Here is a 6000-nt window from a genome sequence, read left to right as displayed (position 1 = left end):
GAAGGGGATGAGGACCCTGTGATGAACTGCAGGATGTGTACCTGGAGTGGGCTGGGTRGATGCACAGAATATTCCACCCTAATGACTGGTCACCACCTTGTGAACATTTTTTCCAGGCTCACCACTGAATCTTCTCTAGGGTCTCAGCCTTCCCCTGTGAACCCCATCTTCGAGTGCACTGTCCCAAGGCTGGCCACGCTGGTGCTGAGCACAGCACTAAGGAAGCTTTCTGAGGTGAAATGACAAGCAAATGTTCTTCAGTTTTCTCTCCAGATTTGATTTTGATTTCATATGAATGGTTCTATTCCTAATTGCTTGCCTATAGCGAAAACTTAATGTGTTGATTTTCCAAGGGCTGCAGAGCACCACTTGGAGAACAATCAGTCAGATGTTTTGTCACATCCCAGGCAGCCTTAACAGCATTTGCCTGAAATGAAATGTAACATCTCTACACTGCAGGCAATATTTTTGCTGATAACGCTTCTGCATATCTTGCTAAATAAAAATAGATCCCTCCTTTTTTTTTGGTTTAGGCATCCGTTAAAAGCAAGCCCAAACCCCCACTTGCATTAAGATGACACAGTACCAAACTGGAAGATGAAGTGGTCCTCCACATTTGACTGCGGTCACATCAGGTCCCTGACTTGATCCTGAGCCATCAGCTAATTGCTGTGGTTTTGCAATCAAGTACTGCAAAGCTAATTTAGTTTGGAAGAAGCTGTTGGAACATGGATTCATCCTTGGAAGTCACATAGCCTTTCTGCTAATGGGTACTGCAGGCTGCTAAGCTGCTYCAGCCTGCTTTGCCACCGGATAAACTAGGATAGAGTCCTGTCTTTTAAAGGCTCCTGACAGCCTGGGGTGTTGAGCAGCTTTGTGATGCTGCAAGCTAAGGAAAAGTCTGAGGCCATCTCYCCTTAATACTGGACTCAAGGGCTGTAGGGATAATGAACCTGCAGGCATGATGGTCAAACGCCCCAAAGCACCTGGGAATCCCATATCACAGCACACCAGCAATTTTCCTGCTGGCATGTGGGAKCTGCTTTGCCTGGCGGCTGTGGGGCACATGGTGCAGGGGGGGTGCAGGGCAGGCCATGCTCTGGGATGCTTTGCTGATTTCTCTGTCCCACAGCTGCCAAACCCTAAAACTGCTCTGCACCCCGTGCCACTGCCAAATACATGAAGAAAAAGGCAGAAACTAAATGCAGAGCTCATTCAGACCAAAGTGGGATGCCTGGATTACCACAATCCTCTGTGTCCACCTTTGAATGCAGCAGCAGCAATAACACAAAACATTCCAGGACCTGCTGTAGCAGCCTCCTTGGGGGCCCTTGTCCTAGACATTGGTCTGTCACGGGTATTAGATACAWCAGACTAAAAAAAACATGATGGAAGGACAGGCACTGATGTGTCATCATCTTCTGCTGTAATAACCAGTGCTTTTATGATCTCCATTACTCTGATGTCCCATTTGACTCAGTCTTTTAAGGTACTTGTCCTCACAACACCCCGGTGAGGGACAGGAAATGCTGCAGATGGGCACAGACACCATGTCTGTGTTAATAATAGTAACAAACCTTCCTGGAGCTGTCTGGTGCCCCCCAGGCCAGAAGCACTGTGAGAGCTGTGGTGGCTCACAGTGTCCCTGCTGGATGGAACTGCAATTCAGTTCCATCCAGCAGGGACACTGTGGATGGAAATGGCAGATTCAAAATGGCCTCTTGCACATCACCCATCCCCTCTGCCCTGTCCCATCTTGAGACATCCAGGCATGCTCAGGCTCTGAAAGTGGGGTCTGCAGGCGTCATCCCCAAGTTAGCAGCTRCTGGATTTGTGGCTTCTGCATCTGCTTTTGTGGCCAGTAAAAGATKATGTCTCTGGTGCTTTTGCTGTTCCCCCAGGCTCAAGGGGAAGGGGACAATTGCCTCCTTTGGGCTGGAGCCAGCAGAAGCACGACTGACCACGTCAGACTAATGCTGTCCCAGCAGAGAAGAGAGATGCCACTTTTGGAGACTAGCAGTCTCTGACCCAGRTCAGGCACAAGCAGCATGGGATCAGCAGCTGGATTGGAGTGGGGTGGGAAGTTTAAAACCCTCGGAAAAACTGCAGTCATCTCATCTAGTAAGAAAATGGCAAAAAGCAGCTACTACTAGTGAGGAGTTTTTTAACTGGGTGATACTGAGTTAAGGGTGATTTGAGGACTAGTGTGAGAGCAAGAGGGCTGCACGAGGAGAAATTCTGCTGGAGGAGGACACACCAAAGTAGCACTCTCTGTATTGCTTCCTACATGGCCTGGCTCATGTCACGGTCAGGCAGTTCTTAGGACTTGCCTGATTGAGTGCTACAGGCATGAGTCAAGAGCATAATGGATATAATTTGACAGCTCCCGATCCTAGGAACATGTCCTCATCTCACTTAGGTTTCTGGGGCAGAGGTACACTCAGAGAAGCAAAGTCTCATTTTCCAAGAGATGTTGCTCTCCCTCCCACTGATCTCAGATTCATCCAGACACTTTAGGTTCACCACTTAAATATTGTTGGGGAACTTTTTCTCAAACATGTGGCCCATCATATTTTGGGAATTTCATGGCAGAAGAGGAAACTTACCCTGCATCGGTCTGGCTGCAGTACTTGAGCTGCTCTCTCAGGGAAGGTGAGGTACCACAAATAGGCAAGGTGGGACCTGTGCTCACCATGCAGCCCCTCAGGGCAGGGATCTGTCTTTTCTTCATTTGTCTGCAAAGCACATAGCTGTGGCCCTGTGTAAATAATGCATAACATGCACAGTCACATTTTCCACACGTCCCYACCCGCACAGATGGCTTTAATGGGAAAATGCCATTGCTGATCTTTAAAAGGCGAAAAACTCCTCAMCTACCAAAATAAATAAGTGGTGTATTGTTGGCTTTTACAGTCAGTAGGATYCTGCATGAGGGGATTTTCCCCCCCATGTACGCACCTTCGGCAAATTGATTTGATGCGACCCAGTTCCAGACATCACCTTATTTCAAGTTCAGTTACCTAGGAAACTGCAGCGTACTGCTGGGACGAGCTGCCCGCTCCCGCTCCTGTTGGAGCTATTACACACATCAGCTCTTCCTTCAGGAGGAGCAGARCGCTGCCGATGCCAACTTCCAGCCTTTTCATGCGGATCTGGGCCGTGCACGCGTGCGAAGGGAGGCACGCAGTCACCATGGCCTGTGGGAGGGAGACACGCGCACCACCCACGCCTGGTCTGCGTGCGAGGGTTGTACATTTAGCTGTGGGGACACACGGGGGTGTGGCAGCCACCTGTGGCGTGTGAGAGTGGCAGTGTGTGTGCCGGCAGTGTGTGTGCCAGCTCTGTGCACACGTGTGCGTGAACACAGGGTCCTGCGTGGGACGGCTGCCGTGCGTGTGTGCGCTCAGACACGTGGGCACTGCTTCTCCTGAAATGACTGAAGTTATCAGGGCTTCCACAAAATGGTAATGGAATCTGAGGGTCTGAGGTAACATGGTCTGGTTTTGTTTTTTCAGAGGACTCATTTRTCGAAGACGAGTTCACCTTCTTTGGGACAACAAAGCCTTTGCACTCTCTACTCTGCGGTTTCTGAGAAAGGAGGAGCCCTTCAAGAGCAGCTCTAGCACATTGCAGTGGTCCTTGCCAAAGAGCTGGGTGGTCAGGAGCCCAAGAGCCACAATTGCTTAGTGAGAYRCCTGATTTTCACCAGGTTACCCTAATGTGTCCATAATGGCRGYGTGTCTCTCAGGTGTGAGGTGTTCRGCTGCACAGGGGCCTCAGGACACAGGAGGCTCAGGTGGAAGGGTATAAGCAAACAGCTGGAGTGGGAAATCCCATTTYCTTCCCTGCACTGGGGCTCAGGGGCTACACCTCAGCAGGGGATGCAAGCACATGGTCAATTTGCCTGCTCTTGCTTAGTGCAGGTAAGACCACTGGAGCCAGTTCCCATTCAGTGGACAGCCCTGTCAATGAGAAACACCCTATTCCCCATGCTGTCTTTCTGCAATTTTCCAGAGACAGAGGATGGTTCTAATGTTTTCTTTTAGAGGAGTGTGGAGCCCAATATGCATCTCACAGATGGGAAAATAAAATCTTCTGTGCATATCTCTCTGATTAGTTTGCTCTGTGCCATAACTCATGCAGCCATCTGCAGGTGTCAGCAGCCCTTTACTCTGTCTTTCACCAACTACAAATATTGTGGCTGCTCTGGTAGAAGAGGAGAAATATCACAAGGAAGTGGAAATGAGCAGAGGGGCTACCCTGAGGGGCCATGGTTGGAGATCTGTTGTCTGAAGAACAATKTATCCTGATGAACTCCGAGGCACAATATACATCTTGCAGACTGTTTGCAGGAGAAGATAATTTATCCTTTTGCTAACCTGTATGGGATTTCAGTGAGTAACAGGGATGACAAACTCACAGGAACAGGAGGTGAAATCCTTCTGTGCCTCACCCCATCTCCATAACCTGCATGTCCGGGGTAAGGAGCAGCACAGTCACTCCTGCGTGGGCTGGAGCAGTGGTCTGCAAACACCTGCAGGGAGCAGGGCTGTGTCTGGCCCTTCCTGCAAGCCTCTCCCTCACCTCCTGACCTGTCTAGCTCACCACTAGAGATGTCAAGGTAGCAAGCATCAGAACTGTTGAACCATGCCATATTGCTAGACRAAATATTACCAGTGAGGTTTAACTGTCCAGCGGAAAGAATACAAATATTATGAGTCACTCCTTCTGGAGTACTCACATTTGATACATACATATGGGCACACTTTGTGATTCTCTGCAGTGTGTTCTCACCAAATGACTACAAAACATCTGGTTTCCATCAGTAACTATCCTGATAAGCATTTGTCTGGTGCGTGCTTGCCATGTCAAAGCTATTAGGATGTGCTAAAAACTTGTGGACCTATTTAATTTGTGGATTTCTAGATAGTAAGCTGGATGTGCAGTCTGGTAGATACTCAGAAGTCCAGCTCAGTGTCAGAGAAACCTTATTTTCATCAGCCTGTCAGCACTGTTATTACTGACATTTACCTGGCATTACCCAGTCTCAGACAGAGTCCTGTAGTTCGCAGATTCATTTCACAGAATCATAGAGTGGTTTGGGTTGGAAGGGACATTAAAGATCATCCAGTTCCAACTGCAGTTCCATGGGCAGGGACATCTTCCACTAGACCAGTTGCTCAAAGTCCCATCCAACCTGGCCTCGAGCCCTTCCAGGGATGGGACATCCACAATTCTGCTGTGCCAGTGTCTCATGACTGTCTTTAATTGTTACATATAATTATTATTAAAAAGTTGGTCCATGTGTATAATGCACACTACGTATGTTTATGTGTGTGTACATACACATATGCATACAAAGGCCTGTATAAATATATAAAATAGATATGTATGTACACACACCCATGCACATACACTCAGAAGAAGCTCTGTATGTGTTTCAAACTCATAAACAATTAATATTCAAATGATGGGCACAGTTTTCTCTCCTCCACCACCTCTAGGATGCAGCAGGACATTTTTAACAGCACTGAATGAAACCGAGGGAGCGAGCAGCAGCCTACCCAGCTCAAAATCTCTGCAATGCATCTTTCACTTCCTGGGGCAATGATTCTTGCAGCTGGGGACCTACTTTTATGAATAGGTGTTCAGAGAAGGGATTTCACTGTAGCAATTTTATCTATGCTGGGACTCTTTCCTGCAAACTTTTATATGTGTCAGACATTTCAACTGAGTTTATGTGTTGTTCTGCACAACAGCATCTCCAGAAAGGTTTACTTTCCTGGCTGCTTGTAAGTCACTGATCTTTGATCGTTGTGTACCTGTATCCTGGAGGATATTATGTTTGTTTGTATGCATTTCTCATGTGAAATGCTGTAACTGGGAGATTGAGAAGCTTTGGCAACAACCAATTTTGTGGTAATTATCTGAGCTGTAAAATCTTCTGGGACCTCACAGAGATAGTGGCAGCAGATGCCTCTGTGCCTGTGTTGACCTGTT

The sequence above is a fragment of the Malurus melanocephalus genome, unplaced genomic scaffold, assembly GCF_030028575.1.
Source record: "Malurus melanocephalus ecotype Western Australia unplaced genomic scaffold, MMel_1.1 scaffold_103, whole genome shotgun sequence".
Taxonomy (NCBI): domain Eukaryota; kingdom Metazoa; phylum Chordata; class Aves; order Passeriformes; family Maluridae; genus Malurus; species Malurus melanocephalus.
The sequence above is the reverse complement of the archived record's forward strand: the minus strand, read 5'-3'. Positions refer to the sequence as shown.